The sequence below is a fragment of the Coturnix japonica genome, chromosome 5 (assembly GCF_054131305.1).
Source record: "Coturnix japonica strain WE chromosome 5, WE-NBRP24, whole genome shotgun sequence".
Taxonomy (NCBI): Eukaryota; Metazoa; Chordata; class Aves; order Galliformes; family Phasianidae; genus Coturnix; species Coturnix japonica.
Window position 1 is genome coordinate 33108732 of NC_140667.1, and position 20535 is coordinate 33129266.

Genomic DNA, 20535 nt, shown 5'->3' on the forward strand with positions numbered 1-20535 from the left:
CAGAAAGGGTTGTTAAGCACTGGAATAGGCTCCCAAGGGAGGTGGTTGAGTCACCATCCCTGAATGTTTAAAACCCTTTGGACATGGTACTCAGGAACATGATTTATTGGAGGGCTGTTAGAGTTAGGATGGTATGGTTAGATTGAGGTTGAACTCGATGATCTTGAAGGTCTTTTCCAACCTGAGCAATTCTATGATTCTGTGATTCTAAGTCTAGCCTATGACCACAAAACTACTATAATTAAGGATGAACATCTCCATTCATCCTCTTTAGGTTTCAGTGTGTTCCATATATATAACAATGCATTTAAACATTTGTATTAAGGCTTGCTTTGGCACAGACACTCAAACACACTTTAACACATGTATGATTTTTTTAAAAGTAATATTTTAATTTTCATATTCTCTAAAATGAAACTGAATTTACATTAATAGTCTTTCATTTTTTATATATCAATCATAATAGAACGTAAAAACAAAACAGATACATACCTATGTCATGAAACAATACAAATATTATAATGCTGTTTTCATTTCCTTCTTCAAGAAACAAAATTATTCGCTCTTTAGCTGTGTGTTACAGGACTGACCACAGCTTCCCAAGACCCTGTGAATTTCTAACTAATTGATTAAATGGTATTTATGTTGATATTGGTTTTAGTAAGTTCAGTTAGCCAGTAAAATTAAGGAGAGAAAAAAGGTTTTTTGAAAGTGAAGAGTGCCAAATTCAGGAATGTATGCAATTTTAAATGCGGTCTTCCTAACATAATACAGAAATAGCAAACATATTCCAAGATAAATAAAAGAAATATATATGCATCCACTCCTGAATGAATTAAACCATTATTTTGAAAAGCGTTTCATTAAACACTCGAGGATTTCAAAAAGGAAAATAGATTCTAAGTACAGGGCTGTTCTTTTTTTGCATTCTTAAACATCTGAATCTGTTCTGCATATTAACAAGTCAGGAAGGAAGCAAACTACTTGCGTTCTTTTCCAAAATAGTGCAAGTTCTGCACTTTCTGGATGAGGACAGCAGATGGTTAGCACATACTTACCGTGTGAACACCTGAATTCCTTCATAGTGAGCAAGATGGTGTTGTTGCAGCATAAGAATTTCAACAAATACCATCCAAATGTTCAAAATGCCTTCCAGCCAAGATCGATAAAATTCTACTGTTTGTTTCTGTTTATATATATGAGCCTGTGTGCTTATATCTTGACGTGTAAGAAAGTGTGAGTAACTGAATGCCCAGAGGATCACAACCATTTATTTTTTAATATCAGAGCAGAGATTTAGCCTCTAGCTGGAAGGGTATGCTTTTGCCTAGAACCAAGAAATGAGGTCTAGTAGTATGGTATACCAGTCCTCACTTTATCTCGGTGGCTTGTTAAAAGTTTTGATGCAACATTTCTGCTAGAGTTAAGTAGGTCAGGTCTGAGTAAGACCTAGTAAGTAAATAATGGGCCTCAGTAGAAACTCCCTTTCAACAATGACCAGCCATGGCATTGCATTTTGAATGATGTGCAATAGTGTAAACTTTTGGCCAGGATGTGCAAGATGTTACTTGAATGCAAAAATACATAATAAATATGATATGCCTTTCTCCACACCTAAAGTGATTGGCTCTTTTCTACTGTCACTTCATGACTCTTACACAAAGACACACATTTATACTGAAACTTCAGACACCAGTGTTTCCCAAAATAAAAAGCTCACCTTTCTACAAATTATAAAAACTGCCTTAGTCTGAAAATCTAAGATAAAACATTTTCTTTTAATTAAAAAAAAAATTCTTTAGTAGTTATGTTAGACTGAAAAGTGACAAGTAGAACAAAGTATAAGCATATCAGTAAGCAAAATGTAAAAATTGTTCATAACAAAGAGAAAAAAAACACATTTTAAATAAATATTCCATCTTTTCAATATGAAGCTGACTTAGCATTATTTATTCCTGAGTCACACACACAAATGTTGCTATGCAGTGAACCATAGTAGCATAAAAGTCTGATCATTCTGCAGATTAACAGGATCTCAGTAGTATTTTCTTTCTAAATATAAGCTATATGTTATATGCACTGGCAGAGTCTTAAAATGATATTAATGTCTTGATATTGGTGTTGCCAAGAAAGCACTGATACTTTGAACCAGTGCTGCTGCTATGCAATTCTGTCATTTCGAAACTTGAATGAAGTCTAGGTGTCTTAATGCTAGCCTGTATCAAACTCTTTAAATGACACACCAAATATGTGATGAACTAATAAATCATTTTGAAGTTATTGGCACATATATCTGAAAAGATATGACTTCTTAACAAGCTTTCATAATTGAATTACCCCCTCTGTGAGAACAATTGGACAAAATGCAGAGTGTATGAAGGGAAAGCTGTTTGTTTGCCGACAGCATTGAAAATGAAGGTGATCCTGTAATTGGCTACAGTTTTAACTTTTCCATCATCACCCTCACACATGAAGGTCTTCAGTGTTTGTCAAAGTTATAGACAATCCATGGACAGTTTACAGGTTCTTCAGTAAACCAAAACTTTTCAGAAACCACTGTGAAGAAAAAATTGCTTTCTCTAAATTATTGGTCAGCTGTAGATTCTGCATAGAAAAAAGCTGATAACAAATGCCTATAAATTCCTTTTATTTATGACACATTTAGTTTTTAGCACTATGGCGTTTGTGAAGTAGAGGCCTGCTTGTACACGTATCCTATAATATTTATTTCTATGTTAACTTCAGATTTGAAATGGAACTAATATGGAACACTTCTTTCTGTCAGCTTTCTGTAGTGAAGAAGCATAAAATAACTTTTTAAGTCCCAGCACTGATGGCACGGCCACATAAGTATGCCAACCAGTAAACTCTTTATACTCAATCCGCCTTTTTCATCTCTTTGTACCTCCATATTACCACAGTTTGAAGGAACTTTGATTCCTCCCAAAATCACCCCAAATCCTCCTTTTCCTTGTATTTATCTACTCTTCTAAAAATCCTACAGTAAATCCTGTGTAGTCCCCAGATGTTTTCCCCTGCATCTCTTAATGTATCCCATACCCTTCATTTCAAGAGGTACTCCAGTACTGACTAATTTTCATGGGTTTCGCACCTACTCAATGGGGCAAAGAACCCCATATTTTGCCTTCTTTTCAATCCTTATTTTCTGGTCCCCACATACTTTTGCTCCCCTGTGGTTCTCTGGCCCTGAGGAGATGGGCCTTCAGTGGGCTGACAGCTCCTAGATGGGCCAGGAAGAAACGTCCTCCACCTGGCCCTCTGTATCCATGTCCCTTTGTGGGTGTGTAGATGAAATTTTAGCACCATACATATTCAGTATGTAGGCTGTTTAGAAAGGATTCAGCAGACAAAACAACCTTAGAAATCATCATCCTCAAAACTGCATAAAACAAGGTGTTGCTGGACTTCCATATCAGTCTGAGTACCAAGATTCATAACAGATGATATATCAATTCCTGTCTTCATGTCTGGGAATGTTGGTGATGAGAAGAACATGTACTTATGCAGTATATTGACTTGCAAACAGAAAGTGTGTTGATTCCTCTAGAGCTTTAGATGGCAAGTTACAGACCTACCAGACCCAGTGATTATTTTGGACAAAAAAAAAAACCTACAGTTTGGGATCTCTGATAGTTGTGTGCTAATTTCATTAATTCACTAATTAATTTCATTAATGTCTTTGTTCATGCTCCCAGGAAAAATACTATTTCATGTGATTACTTTGTTTCCATATGCTTGGTGTTGGTTTTATACCAGTTTGGTACTTCTAACAGTGTTAACAGGCAGGACTCTCATTTGTCATATTTGGAAGCAAAATGATCTCAGAGGAATTTTTAAAATTAAATTCTTATGATCTTTTATTTTATTTTATATAAAGATATATAAAATTTTATGATCTTATGGATGATAAAACTATGGAATACAAAAAAAAAAAAAAAAGAGAGAGAACTCAGCATTTTCAAGGAGACCTTATTCTGGCCTTTCAGTACTTGAAGGGAGCTTATGAGCAGGAGGGGGATTGACACTGCATAATCTGATAGTGATAGGGTAAAAGGGAGATGGCTTCAAACTAAACGAGGGGAGATATAGGTTAAATGTTAGAAATAAATTTATTACTCAGAGGGTGGTACAAGTTGCCCAGAAAGGCTGTGGATTTCTGGAGGTATTTAAGGCAAGGCTGGATGGGATCCTGGGCATCTTGATCTAGTGACTGGCAACCCTACCCACAGCAAGGAAACTGGAACTAGATGGCTTTAAGGTCTTCTGCAACATAAGCCATTCTATGATTTCCTATTTCAATTAGTTTTTTGAAATGCATGGAATGATTTTAGAAAACTCATTTCTAAAGAAATTTTAAGAGAAAACACAGGCCCCATCTGAATGAAAATATAGACTAGACACAGCTGTATCATTCTACAAAGTGAGAAAGGATATCACAACTTTCTGTTAATCTATCAAGTAAGTTCACATCTGCTACTACTGAGATAATGTAAAATCTAGAAGCTTCTATCTTTCCACAGATGTTAAAAATTCAGTAACTAGTAGAAGGAACTTTCTGAATGCTGGTACATTAAATCAGTAGAAAACGAAGATAATTCATTAAAATGTTTTTCATGTGAAACAGGTATTTGGCACAGGACGTCAAAATATGATGACCTTGAAACAAGAAGCATTTAGAAATCCTGGATTAAACAAACCTCTAATAAAATAGAAATACATGGTTTAAATGGGTTCACTGTGTGCAAGTCATCTATGAAAATAAAATTTGCTGTATATAATGAGGAAGAAGGAAGTAATACATACTGTATATAAATTAGTAGCATTCTCTCTTGCTAAACTGATTTTAGTCCTGACCATCTTATCTCAAAGAAGATTACATCCATAATAGAAGGGGATTTCAAAAAATGTCACAGAAAACAGGTAAATGCCTTGGCAAATCTGATCAGCATCTTTAGTAGAGAAAAGAAGAACAGAGCAAAATGCGCAGAATACAATCAAATAATAGAATACATGCCATGGAAATTCAACCTAGGGAACAGATTGCCCTGACTTACAGTTATAGTCCAGTGAATATCTGATTTGGAAGACATACAAACTTCCATGCTATTAAATTCAAATCAGCCTGCAGAAAGTTAGAAAAAGACTGTTCTTCTAGATAGATTATTTCAGGTATGTTTTTGTGTAACTTCCCCTGGTGTAACTGCCAATTGACTATGATGGGAATTAGATTGAAAATGTAGAGGATTTCTGATTCAAAATATACAGGTGAATGCATTTTTAAAAGTAAAACTCAAATTATTTTCCTGAAGTATGACTAAGCACAAGCCTTTTGCACCAATATATTACATTTCTATTTCTGCTTCTTCTACATTTGGAATACTGAGAGTGAGAACATTTCTAGATTGGATTTTCTGCATGGAAATTTTTTCCAATTTGTTTGTTTGGTGCAACACATATTGTAAAAATAATATTTTGTCTGTGAAAACAGTAGGATATTCTGTGCAAAATACTTCAAATGTTTCTTTTAAGGTGCTTTATGTTAAGCTTCCATCAACTTCAACCCTTCCTAACTTACTGTATTGTAATGTAATTTGTTGTCACAAGGAGCACTACTGCTAGTAAGGCAACAGGAGTGATTGCCATTGCCATTCACAGATGTATTGTATATTCAGATAATTAGCTCAAACAAAAACATCTCTTGTTCTCAAGTAAGCATACATTAGCAAAACTATTAGCAAGGCTAGTGCAGCTGATCTCAGCTATAACATATTCTGCATGACTGATTATGATATTTTATCTATAGAAATGTCCTTTTAAAACCTCCAGATGAGCGTTAAGCAGTTATCAAAGCATTTCACAAGACCTTCACAGCATAGGAAGAAACCTTTCTCTGCTGTTATGTAAAATAAGATTTCTATATGTATGTATTATTTATCAGTGATCATTTAGGGTTCAAAAGTTACCCCCAGATATCACAATCTTGGGATAAGTCATATGGTACTATCAAGATATTTGTAATTCATCACAACCTTTTTGTGTTTAATAACTTTGTTGTTAATCTATGAGTAGGATGTCCTTCAGTGAATGAAATCTATTTTTACAGCTGTTTTAAAATTGATTAGATTGCAGGCACGCCTACTGAAATCACTCAACCAATTGAAGAAACAGAATGAGATTTGGATTATAGGGTTTCAGATAATACCAAGTCCCTTGTGAAAGGTATGTTATTTCTTCTCTTTGTTCTGCTTTTGGAAAAGTATAGCTGTGGGATGTTTTTTTTTTTCCAACTGCATAGGTCACAGGAGTTAAAGATTTCCGAAGCAAAATCGGAGTCTGTGTTCTGAATAAAACTAATCTAGAGGAGAGTGATTTGCAGGGGTGTTTGGTATGTTATGTATGATCATCATTAGAGTCCTTTCAAGGACATATAAAGATCTTCTTTAACTGTTTTTTTTTTTTTTTTCAAAATAATTAAAGTATTTCAGTTATAGTTATTATATAACCACATCATTAGTTAGCAAAGCTCTTACAGTGAATCATTCTTCATGTTATATTATGTAATTATTAAAGATAACACCCCTCCCCCCCCGTTCTTTTTTAACCAAATTCCGTGTGGTTAAATCAGTTTTAACTAGAGCAACTGTTTCAAAGGATTTCAACATAAGCAGCTTCTTCAGCTCAACCTGTAAAACATAGTGATTCCCAAAAAAAAAAAAAAATTACAGCTAAGGATTCTACTGATAAGCTTGGCATTTTTCTTTCAGAAACCATTAGGCCTACTTTTGTTTTTTATGGACTGTTAAGGCACTGAAGTTATCTTCAAGTCAGATTCTTATCTATTTGTGTTTCCAGAGAAGTCTTTTGTTTATAGGAAAAGATGCATGAACAAATCCTGGAAGAGTACTTTTCTAATATCAACAAAAACATTTATCTTTATTTTTTACTAAAATAATGCTCATTTATCTGAAATACTTTTGTTCATTTATGTTCTGTAATTTTAGTTAGTTAAAAGATGTTGACCTACACTGATGTTGACAAAACATACAAGTTTGTACGTAAATATAAGCAGGAGAGTTAATTTACATTAATATAAGTCTTCCACTAACTAGAACGATACATCAGTACAAGTTCCACGACAATCTGTCCTGTTTCTTTCAGTAGTGTTATTGATTTGGATCACAGAACAGGAAACATTTCCCACATTTGAAGATTACACAATTTTTGAGAAAATGCAAGCATAATGGAAAACAGGTTTACATTCAAAAAGTTCTTAATAACCTGAAAGGTGCTGCTGAAAATAGGTTGCTGGAAGGAGGACCAAATGCCAGTTTTACATGCAGGCAGCCAGCAAAGATCTCTGACAAGGTTTGATTCTATGACAAGGTGATCTGCTTGGTCTATGAAAGTAAGGCTGTCAATGTGGTCTACCTGGACTACAGTAAAGCCTTTCACACTGTCCCCCACAGCATTCTCATGGAGAATCTGGTTGCCCAGTTTGAAAGGGCATATGCTCTGCTGGGTGAAACACTGTCTGGATGGCTGTACCAGAAGAGTTGTGGTCAATGGAGTTAAATCCAGTTGATAGCCAGTCACAAATGGTCTCCCCCAGGGTTTGGTACTGCGGCTGCTTCTATTTAACATCTTTATTAATGATATTAACGAGGGGATTGAGTGCACCTACAGTAAGTTTGCAGACAAGACCAAGTTGGGAGGGAGAGTTGATCTGCCTGAGGGGAGAAAGGCACTGCAGGGAGACCTGGATAGACTGGATTGATGGCCCAAGGTTAACTGTCTGAGTTTCAATAGGGCTGAGTGTCAGGTCCTGCACTTTGGTCACAACAACCCAGGCAACCCTACAGGCTCAGGGAGGTGTGGCTGGAAAGCTGCCTGATGTAAAGGGACCTTGGTGTACTGATGGATAGTTGGCTGAACATGAGCCAGCAGTGTGCCCAGATGGCCAAGAAAGCCAATGGCATCCTGGCTAGTATCAGGAATGATGTGGTGAGCAGGACTAGGGAAGTAGTCCTGCCCCTGTACTCAGCAGATTGTAGAATAAACATTAGTTCCATGATCCATAAAGTCCAGACTAGTTGCTTTGTTCATCTTAAACTCCATACCACCACGAAGTCAGTTGTTATGACTTAATAAATAATTAATAGACACAATCAAAAGTACACACTAATCTCATTTACAAAAGTCTGGCTGAAAACTTTCACATTTACATGGGATGCTAAGTACAATTTATCTTTGTAAATATGTAAATACCAGTTGCTTTAGCATGAAAGATAAATTTTTCTTCTTGGTTTGTCAGTGGTTCAGCTCTGAGCAACACTGAGTGTTTTAGTTGGTTATGTTGTTATTTAACAGCATCCAGAAGACCCTGACATCTTTAAAGATTGGTATGAAGGGATATGAGGTGATAAGAGGAAAATTTTCACCATTGAGTTAATATTAAGAAAACCAAAAAGAGTGGGACAAAAGGAGGGAAGGGGATTTTGAATATGAATAGCTCTCAGAGATAATCTGCTGTAAAAATAAGCATGACTCCCCACTGTCAGATTCCTTTCTATTAATACAACTTGAAGATGCAGGGCTGAACATCAGCCAGAAATTATGAAGCATGCTTTAGCTTGACAGCTAGATATGAATAGAGTGAGAAAAACTTTTGGAACCTACTAAGTACCAGGTACAAGGACAGGTATTATCATCTTTTCTGTAGTTATTGTCTTAGTGCTTGCTTATCTTTTGTTTGATTGCTTTTGTTTTGTAAACAAATACATTTATTTCCCCATTGTCTCAAGGCCAATGAATTTCAATGTTATTCTATGATACAAGATTATTCAAGTAAGTGCCAAACATGCAGATGGGTATAATCAAGCATTCTATCTTTTCCCAACGCATTTTTAGAGGTTTACATTGTCTCTGCTTTTACTGGTGAGTTGATAATGTAGAAGTCCACAAGCTTTCAGAGGTTAACCAAGTAAATTATTTGAATCTGTCAGAACATCTTTAAATCCCTTGATGAATCTTTTTGGGATTAGATTTCAGAAAATACATCTGGGCTAATTTAGATAGTGTTCATTCTGTTTTGCAAGAGTATGGTAAATTGGGTGATTTATTATGGTCCCTTCCTATTTTCAGAAAGGGTATGTGTATATCTACTGTGAAATTGAAATAGGTATTGAAGCATGAATGGTGGCACAAATTACCTTTAAGATGATTAACGTGGTTAGCAAGAGCAATGACAACCTTACAGAGCTGCACGAGCTTTCTGGCATTCTGGATGCATGGATCCATGGTCGCAGGCTCCATTATTCTAATATGCCATGTTTCCCTGCTGTTTCTACTTCTGTTATCTTCTCTTTCTCTGTGTAATGTATAAGCCCTACTATAGACTTGGCTATTATATTCCATCAAGTACACTGAAAGCTCTTTAATATAGGGCTAAATTTAAAGGGGACAAATCTTGTCCAAAGTGAATGTCCCTTTTTATATATTAAGCATACAGATCAGATTCAATGGAATTATTGCAAATTTATAAATTTGCATGATTAGCTGAACTATGATTGCTGCCCCTGTGGATCTTCCCACTTTACAGGAAGTGAAAGGAAATATGACATCACTTAGAATGGAATGAGAAATTGACTGACTAATTGACTATAATATAAAGATTTACCTGGTTGTTTACAAAGAATAGCTCCTTTGGAATCCTTTCCTATGACTTCAACTATGAAGTGACAAAATACGTATTTCCATGAAAAGAGATTGTTTGCTAGTCTTCAGTAGATCTTGGGTAACCATTTTTTGAATGTTTTGTTCTTTTTTCTTTTTTTAATCTTCTGAGCTATTTTATAAAAAAATTCTTAATTAATTGATAAAAAATTAAAGTCTATCTGAGAAAGAAAATATGGGCATTGAAAGGAATTTACGCAGTCTTCTTATTAATAGTATACTCAATTACTCATGCCTCAGCTGATATGCATTTATTTACACCCTGGTTTCTTTATTTTTAGTCCAAGGCTTTCGTTTCTTCAGCCAGACCTTGCAGCACTAAAGGAAACAACTCAATAAAACCAATTTGGATACAATGCTCAGAACTGGTACTTAGTACAATATCCAGTGTTGGTGACATGATGTCTGGAGCCCTGCCAATGCTGATTTAGCAGTATATGCCAGCTCAGTGAGTCAGAAACAGTTTTTACATGTGCCAGCTCAATTGTGCAGGGTTGCTCAGAAAACCCTTTCAGTTTTCAGGCAGAATAATTGCTATATTTCCAATCTACTTTCCTTAGGACAAAGGAACAAAGGAATGGAAAAGCATCAATAGAATAGCTTTTACTTTAAGATCTGTAGCCTGCCCTAGAAGGTCACTGTTTGAAAATATTTCTCTGTAAGTGAGTATTTAGGTCATGTGATAGTGGGTGCAGCTTTCTCTCATTCAAGTATAGAGGAGCAAAAATAGTAAAGGAAGAAAAGAAGTACTAGGAAACAGTAACAATGAAGGGTAAAGAAACACTTGCTTAGAAAAAAAATATATATATTTATCAAAGACTTTGGGAATGCTTATGTGTAGTTCTACTTAAGTTTAGTCCACACTTCATGTCTGAGGGAAAAACAGAAAGATGAAAAACAGGTATGAACCTTTTTAACACGTGGATGATGAAATCAAATAGGAACAGTATAGTCATTGGGACGGTGCTTTTTTCTGAGTAGAGAATGACTTGTAGAAAATACCAGTTTCAGACCAATTCCTGTACAGTTCTTCTGTTCAGCACACTATGAAATATGAAAGCAAATTTTTTAAGAAACAAGCCAAAATAGCTATTCATCATTTGCCTAGGACACCATCATTACTGACTGGTTTCATAAAAAGCAAATTGTAGTTCAGGCTTTACGGAAACCAGAACCCATGTGGAATAGGTTTAAGGTGCTTGATTTAAAAATAGTAATAAGACTGGAAAAAAAGGAGGAAATCTATATTATAATAGCCGCTGAAATCAGTAACCATCACTTACTGAGTACCTGTGACAAGACTGGTACAACAAAGAAAATTTACCATGTACTCAAATTTCCACATAAGGCAATTACAACCTCACTAAGAGGACCAGTGTTGTTTGAACACCCAAACCCACGTTCCCTACCCCAAAACCTAGCTACAATAGCTGATGTAGGTGGTAGGAAAAGGAAATTCTCCATTCCTACTCTTTGAATTAAAAACCATCATGTGTAGTAATACATCAAGGGATGAAGCACCTCTTAACTCCCAAACAACTCCTAATTCCAATGAGTTTCATGGGAAGGATAACTTTCTATTACTTGTTACCTCTGGGAAAAAAAAAAATTAAAAAATCCATCCTAGCATTTTTGTTTCAATCTTTTTTATTTTGCCTGCTTTTATCCCTGTCTCTATGAAAGCTGGATGAATTTCCTATCAGAATTCCTTCCCAATCCTTTTTCTGTGCCTGTGTTTCCTGTTTCATATCTTACCCTTACACATTACATGATATTGTTCTTCGTCATTATGCTGATCTTTCATTTACAGAAAGTTTCCTTTCAGAGTTGTTTTGATCTAATCAAAGCAGATGGTTTTCAGTCAGCAGAAGATATCTTCAGTGCATGTCAATGAAAATAACAGAGTGAATGTATTTACTTTAGGTTTAAATTTATCTTTCAGCTTCCATATTCCACTTGACTGATGATATAAGATACATCTAATAGTTAAATACTAATAGATACTTTTTTAAATTGGCATAGGTAGAGAGGTTTAATGTTGGCTAAACTGATCTTATAGATGTGTTGCATTAAAAATGAATAATAGTTCAGATAAAAGTAACAGGATAAATAAATCAAAAACACAACTGATAGATTTATTGGCATCAATTTCAAACTACCTTTAGGCCAGTTATGTGGCTTGCTGATTATCCATGCTGTGACAGCAGAGGCATCTGTTTTGATTTGCAGGATCTAGTTCACATATGGAATCAGAACAACCATATTCACATAGATTTGAACTCTATGGAACTCATTATTTCAGAGTGAAAATGACTCAGTGTAGAGAGATTAATATAATTTATCTTTGCCCATTTACTAACCGACTAGAGCAATTAGGAACTAAATACACTTTCTCCTTGTTCACCCTCCTCTAACTTCTCTCCCTGAGCGATGCAGGGGTACAAGGAATGGGGGTTGTGGTCAGTTCATATCACTTTGTCTCTGCCACTTCTTTTGGGTAACTCCTGTTCCCTGACACATGTGAAGTCTCTCCTATGGGATGATGTTGAAGAACTGACCTGAACTGAAAGGCTGTGGCTTTTCAAACATTGCTTCAAGACAGGTCCATACCATGGGAACACCCTTTAGGAGAGCACTGTTCCTGCATGGGTTCCTGTGGGATGCAGCTCCCTGAGATCTCCCTCCTCACTGTAGGTTCCCCTCCATGGGCTGCCACTCCAGCCTGAGGCTGCTCCTGTGGGGTTTCTCCGTGGGCTATGATATTCTCCACTGTGGGCTTTAGTCCCAGCACCTAAATCATCTTCTGCCCTCCTTCACTGAACTTAGTGTCTGTGGGATTCTCTCTGTCATATTTTCTCTCTCCCAGCTGCTGCTGAACAGCATTATTTTTGCTTTCCTAAATCTGCTCTCATAGAGATGCAACTGATATCACTCAATGGCTCAACCCTAGCCAGTGGTGGGACCCTTTTGGACATTCAACGAAATGCATAGTGGTTTTTGCAATGTGCTTTTGTAAATTAATCTATGATGCTTAACAAAGAATTGTGTGACGTTTGTAATGTCATTCTATGATATTTTCTTTAAAATATGGGGCAAATGGAAAAAAAAAAAATACTGACCAGATTTCCTCCTAAGTATAATTCACAATAAAAACTGGAGAAAAGAAAATCACATTATTGTTGTGAATGGAAAGAATCTATTTTAAGAAAATCATCAAGGATTATCCAGGTTTGTTGTAAATTTTGGTTTATTTAAAAATTGCATCAAAGTCAGTAAAAGCAGAAACTATTAATCCAACATAGGATGGAGGTTTGAGCTCTTCAGATTCTCTCTTGTACTCCAAAACAACTGCATTGAAAGATGCATACAAAAACTGTAAGACCAAAAAATGTTTAAATCTCTAAAATCACATACAACTTCAAGTAGAAAACCTTAGTATAAAACCTAAATTACAGAATGGATTTACACAAGCCCATGCAATTCATGTCTACAGCATTGGTTGTTTGTATATCCATGTTCTCACAGTCCAAAATGAGGTATTACACCAGATGAGTTTTGATCTTGTTTGTAGTCTGGCAATCCATATAAATCATCTGCTTTGCTATGCAAGTATATGATGGGGTTAAGTAGCAGAATAGAAACAAATTTCCTCTTGGCAAGGAAAAAAAATTGTAAAAGAGAGGTCAGTAATCTAGACATCATTTCTAAATAATACATATCTTCACCCAGGCATATTTTGCATGGTCAAAGACTATAGGGGCCATCAAACTACATCTTTGTCAGGTATAACCTAAATATTAAATATAACCCAATATTAAACTATCAATATGTACTTCCTCAAAATGAGTATTATTCAGAGACCAACTTTTTTTCTGCTACTGAATTAAATGTTATTTCTGGTGAAATGTCACTACAGGTTTCTGCACAATTGCTGAGAATAGTGAATGTGTTGGTTAAATGGCTTTGGATTTAAAGATAAGATATCTAACTTTGCAAGATAGCAGCTTTGAAATGACTGGCACAATAGGGAAAGTTTAAACAGCCCTAGATAATATGATGAGTGTTAATCACACTGTCTGCATTGGTGGTAGCTCCTTGTGATGTTTGTCTGTGTGTATGCAATTTTAAAAAGGAAAACAAAGAATAAAACTGAGGACATGGAACAAACATCTGATTGCAACTACTACTCTGTTTCCTACGGAAGTTTCTTTCTGTTTATTGCTGAAATCAGCATGGAGATATTGAAATGATTTAATTATCCTGCTTCACAGACTGGTAATTTTTGGTTTTAAAGATGCTTTCATTTTAACAGAAAATATATCATAACCCTTAATGAACCTTAAAGTATGATTTGACACTTAAAACACAGCAATATATATTTATACTTTTCAGAAAGCTTTACATGGACATCAGTTATGTGGCAATAAGGACGGAAAAATAAGTAATTATGTTTAATAGAAGAATAATAAAATTGTTTGCTGTACTTAAAGTTTCTTTCATTTAACGTTTTCTCTAATCTGATTAAATGCAGTAAAATGAATGATGAGTCAAATAAGTCCAATAAGTTAACTTGGAAGATATAGATACACATTAAAATTATTCCAGAAAACAGAGAGAACAACACCAGATGGCCTTGGTCCTGCAGGAAGAACAGATACACGTAGTAGAAATTAATCAATGCACAATAATTGGAGTGTGGAAGATGGTCTGACCCAGGCATTCCATTTACTCACTTCATCGTAACAGCTTCTAGATGCTGATTGTTGGGGGAAAATAAGCTGGGCTCATTCAAAATCAGTCAGGGCTTAGGGGAGGTAGAGAGAAAGGGAGAGGTTTGACCCTAGTTGTTACCAAATGAGTTTGCTCAAAAGAGCTGAAGGTGGAAGCAACTAGCATTGATGCATTCCAAAATATGTTTGGTAGAGAGCACTGTGTTCAAGGGATCTGATAACACTGAGTTTGTAAATCTTTTACTGTTTCTTTTTCATCTGATATCTTCTCGAAAACTTGCATCCCACTTCAAAGAAAAGAGCAACTGAGTTTAAGTGAACTGAGTTTCTTGTGGTGGCCACTTGAGTCAACTTTCAGGATAAATTTTGAGGTATTTAAATTCAGCTGTATCTTTTTTCTCTCCTGTTTATTTCTAGTCATCATTCTTTACAGTTACATGACACTCTACCTATCAAGAAGAGGAAAAAGAAAAAAAAAATAAATGTACGTAGTCTTATGTAAAACTATTAGGGTTTGGATATAGAAATGCATATAACATTCCTCAAATGTTTCTTAGATTTTCTGTAGAGAAGCTTCACTCTTCTGTTTCATCACTCCAACCTTTCCAGTTCAATACTAGCATTATGACGCTTCACAAACTTGGTTCTCCTGTATAATTCCAGTGTTTTCAGGATTATGTAACAGGAGAAGAAAAGGTGTGAAGCCTAATGCTTTCAGGTTACTGAGATGTTGTGAGACTGGTAAACCAGGACATTCCTGTTGCTAATTAGATTTAGGTGAAGTAATTTGAATAAAGTTGAGTAATTATATCTGAAACTCCTTATCTGGGAAAATATATGCTAGATTGTCTGTATGAACAGTGAACGATAAGATAATGCTTTTGGGTTGGTTTATGACAGTAGAAAATAGTTACTCATTTATTAGTTTACTGTAGACTTAGCTCCAAATAGAATGTTCCTGACAGAGCTGAAATTCAAGGTTTGGTCTTACTGATGAAATTTGAAGCTAGTTTAAAGAATATGTTTGAGGAAATCATTAGAATTAAGAGAATGAGCATTAAGTACAAGGAAATTTCAAGGAAAATGCCACCTTTATTATTCTAGAGAAGAATATACAGAAGAGTTACATCATAATTAATGTTTTCTCTGTTCAGATGAGATGTGTGAACATGCTTGGGCAAAAGTGCATACATCTTTGTATTAAACATGAATGAAATCCTTGCATATTTACCCTTCATATTTTTTCTTTTACGGATATGTATCTGTCAAGCTCATGATCGCTGAATGCAATTCTGTCACATTAAAAAAATAAGATGAGATGACTGTGAACAAGGCCAATGACACTGAGCTATAACAGGACAGAATAAAGCAGAAGGTTTGATAATGAGAGATTACACTTTCCAGCTATTCTTGAGGACCAGAGGGAGGGAATTATTTGGTTTATGCTGGCAGCAATTTCCCTAAGCCATGTGAGATGGCATACCTCAAGCTGTTGCAAATGTAGGCAGAACAACCACAGGCCATGGCTCTTGGTTGGATTTAGATTCCCTGGGGCATAAAATATATTGAAAAGGCTCCTAAATAGGGGCTGATCACTTAATTTGACTGTTTGAATGGAAGTCCCACATATTCTTCAATCACTAACACTTGTTCACAGCTCCCTTGAAGCTTAATAATCACTTCTGATTTTTTTTAAATTAGATTAGCTGCTCATGGTTACAGTTTTACAACTGTAACATATCAAATGTGTTAAGCAGTACTTACGCACTGTCCTCTTTCCTAGGTTCCATAAAGCTGCAATGAACAAAGGTTATTAAGTTCCTGCTGTGTTCAAGTTTCCTACAGGTCAGTTTTAATAAACTGTTTGTTTGTTCAGAAATGTGCAGCAGCCACGTTAATCTCCAACCTTTGAAAACTTAAACCAAGCTTTTGCGAAAAGAGCATTTGAAAAGAGAAATATATTAGTATTCACTTGTAGATATTTAAATAGCCTATGATTTATCCCTGTTCTGTAACAAAATTGTGACTAATTGCAATGGTTAAAGATTGTGTTGTACATTTTTCTGAAGCAACAATACTTACAGTGTTTTGTTCTTTATACTGTCACTGCAAAAAAAAAAAATCTTTCAAAGTTTTCTGTCTGAGAGAAAAAGGAACACCTTTCTCCTTATTGAAATACAAACAAACATCTATTCTTATGCAAATTCTATGTCAGACATATAAATGACCTTTTTTGTTGTTCCTCTATGGGAGCTGATTGATTCATGCTACTAGTCTAAAATGTACATAAAAGTCCACATACTAAGCAAATTTTTGTTAGGTCAAATAATGCAAAAGATATTATGAAGTATTTCACAGTTACATTATATTTCAATTTAAATCTAGTCAGGTGTTCTGTAACGATAGTGTACCTTAGACAGAACTAAGGTGCTGATTTTATCCATCTAATTAGGTTTAGAAAGGTAAGAATGTTAATGTGTTTATGTATGTCTGCTAGTGTGTGTACTGTACAGACCATTTGTAAATTGCCATAAAGATTAGTCACCTAATTAGTTGCTACTGTATATTATTTTTAAAAGATCCAGATAGAGGATACATTGGCAAATGTTCAGACCATCTTTATGTTATTACATCTAATTGTAAACACCAACACATTTAATTATCATGTAAGCATGAACAATTATGTCATTACTTTGTAAACACGCATGAAAGGTTATGCATCACTACCATAAATTATAAAATATTATTAATATAATGAAAGACAACAATACCAAACTTCTTCCCCAGTCTTTGGTTTACTCATCACTTGAGAAAGTCATGTTTTCTGTTTGAGAATATGTATCTATTCCATACAGAAAGTTGAGAAGTTTCTCAATCTTCCCTTTAATATTTTATTGAAATTACTTATGCAAGAATAGCTCCTTGACAATATGGAGTCACATACATACACACACATTAAAAAAAGTGAATAAGAAGTAGGCTAACAAAAAGGTAGTAATTGTATATGATCATTTTCACACACACTATTTTTAGAAGATAATTTTAGAAGACTTATGGCTGCCCTTTTAATATTCAATTTTGATTTGCATTTAAATTTGCTATATTTTTTAAATCTGGACTGAAATTCTCATGTCAGAAGTTGAATTTTAAGTACTTTTAAAATAGTTGTTAACAATATAAAAATCTCACAGCAGGTAATGTGAAATTATTAGCTCATACATGCTTTGGATCAGAAACCTGAATTTTGTTCAGTTAGATACTGTCAGTTTATGAAACTGTAGATCATGTGTCCAACGTGTTGGCTTCATTCATTTGCCACACGGAATGAAGCGGAATTGTCCAGGGCTACATATAAAACATAAGATACAGTTAATGAATCTAAGCAAAAAAAAAAAAAAAAAAAAAAAAAAAAAAAAAAGTTTTTTTCAAAATATTTTGTTCTAAAGTGTAAAAAAACAAAAAACATAAAACCAACAACCATAACAATAGTGGAATATTTGACCTTGTTTTTGTGAAACCAGTGCATCATTCCAGTTCAATGGAAGTGGCTGCAATTCTTAGTGAGCTCTCAAGGCTCAGAGATTTTTGATGAAATTTTACCCTTCCTTGAAGAAGGAAGAATAAGAAGGATCTATTTTCAAGGATTTTGAAAATAGTTGTTCATAGATGTACATAGTGCCAAAAAGTGGTGATGTAAATAAGACATGATTCTGAAGCGATGGATATTTTCTCTCTAGTAAGATAGGTCTTATAAAATTCTTGTTAAGAGCTACGATCAATTTTCCCTTTTGGTTCCATTTGAAAATCTGTAGGTCATGTGTGTATGTCAAATGAAATTGGAGTTGCATATATATATACATATATATATGTATAAATTGATTTTTTCAGTGATCTTGAATCCTATTCTCATATTCCTTTAGTAAAACAGAGAGCAAGGCTGTGTGTTTTGCAGGATTTTATTTAGCCACTGTATCAAAATGCATACAATTATTTGCCACAATTTGAGTTGGCACTGCTCTGTGCTCTCCCTGAGTCCTGATTCCTTACAGTGACTATTGCAGGCTGCTGTTCGGTTGTTGCTGAGCAATGGCTGAGCACCCAGGGATAGGCCAGGTGACTCGGTAGGGCAGAGCTGCCACCATGATGGTGTAGGGCAGGGGGAGGCCACACTGCAAGCTCTGCCAGGCTGCACTCTATAGGTTGGACATGCCTGCTCTAGGTATTACAGTTTATCTTGTACTAATTAATATCACATTCTAGATCCTAGGAAGAACGTTTTAGAATTGGGCAATATGATTTCAACATCAACTTCTTAGTGCAGGGCACTGCGAGTGCTAGGCATGCTTCAGCTCCTCCCAGCTGCTGGTAGGCCCATAGTATAATGCACTTGTTTTTACAGGGACCAGCCCAAAACCAGAAGTAGTTCAGGTATGCCAGCAACAAACTGCATACAAGTCTGCAAAGACCACAATCTCATTAGCTACCGGGTAGCAATCCACTGACATAAGTATGCTATTTCCTTTTTAATTGTTCTAGAATTATTCTGCTATGAAAAAAATATCTGCAGAGCATGCTGAGACAATGGCTAATGGCATCAGCTGAAGGACAGTAGCTAACTAAATCTCTGTGCTGGTGATTATGTGCGAGGATGATAATTTTCTAAGCTAGAAACTTAAAGGGAAAAAAAAAAGAAAAACTAGAAAAGAAAAAGAAAAAAAGTAAGAAAAAACAACCCAAGAAACTCAGTAAATGAGATTGATTTAGCACTCAGTTCAGCCCTGATGTGTAAGTTTTAGATTATAGTCCCTGCGTAGCTGTTCAGGGTAGAATTTCTTCACATTTTGCCTAATTAAATACACTACACTCCGTTCTGGGTGTATATCAAGGATAAACTATGAAAAAGAATGAATTATCACTAGAAAACTGATTTATCCATCATGCAACTGGGAAGGCCTGTAGGAGCATGGAACTGGTAGGTGAAGGATGAGGAATTTGAATTGTGACAGTGTGAACTGAATCTACCACAGAATTCTAATGTGATGGTGATGGAATAGCTCAAACCAGAATTTTGTCATATGGCTGCTAATGGCAGCTAAAAATGGCCACATTTCTGGGTACCTATTTGAGTCATCTTTGGCAGATACATAGAACTGCCAAATGATCACAGCTGTGACTGAAATGAGTTGGATCTCTGCTTGTTATTTTAAGTGCTCTGAAAAATCAGGCCCAAACTCTTTCAAATTAGTAAAATCATTGTTCCCTAGCTACTCTTGAATATTTGGTCAATTTAATTTCTTTCAAAAATTTGATTTCTTGTGTAGGCTTTCTTATTACTGACAAAATTGTTTTACAACTTCTTGACATTTTAATCACCTTATGGTTTTAGCATATATTTTTTTCATTGTTTTGATATAGCTTTACATAGGTACAGTCAAAGGCCCAGATTCAGATAGCTTCTGTTCCACCAAGGTATTTATGTATTATGGCAATATCAAAAATGTCATCAATGCTTTCAATATTATTTTCACTTGCAAAAAGACAATAAAGGAATGGATTACTGTAATTGTAAACTGACTCTAAACCTTAGCTGATTAAATGAAGTTTCAGATGGGCACATGGAGACACTCATTTCACTGTATCATCTGAGAAGTTCATTTCCTTGCCTGTTTCTGCTGGGAATGCAGTGTCTCTTCATTGTTTTCAGTAACTTACAAACAGCCCCACACAAGAACATATGTTAAGACCAAAATAATAAGGAACACACCAAGGATTTCCTGTTCAGGTCAGCAGCGATGTGGGAATTAGCACAGGAGGATCCCTGAATCTCAGAATAGTTGATGTGGCAAGGGACCTCAAGCCCTACTCCTTGCTCAAGCTGGGTAAGCTACAGCAGGTTTCCTAGGGCTGTATCCAGCCATGTGTTGATTATGCCCACAAATGGAGACTCCATAACTTCCTTGTACTAACATGCCTGTATTTGGATCAGCTTATATTTATTTCTATATTTTATTTCCTTCTTAAGTTTCCTAAAAGTCCTTCTTGCTAAATGTTT

The 20535-nt window shown here is 35.3% G+C and overlaps 1 long non-coding RNA gene across 2 annotated transcripts in view; it reads left to right on the top strand.

Annotated features, from left to right (window-relative positions):
• The window catches only part of LOC107315005 (uncharacterized), a 178174-nt gene that overhangs the window by 133642 nt on the left and 23997 nt on the right, over positions 1-20535 (top strand). For both annotated transcript variants that reach the window (XR_014947215.1, XR_014947214.1), the window contains exons 3-4: positions 6144-6240; positions 16267-16328. This is a non-coding gene — a long non-coding RNA (uncharacterized LOC107315005). The remainder of the gene's footprint in view (positions 1-6143; positions 6241-16266; positions 16329-20535) is intronic.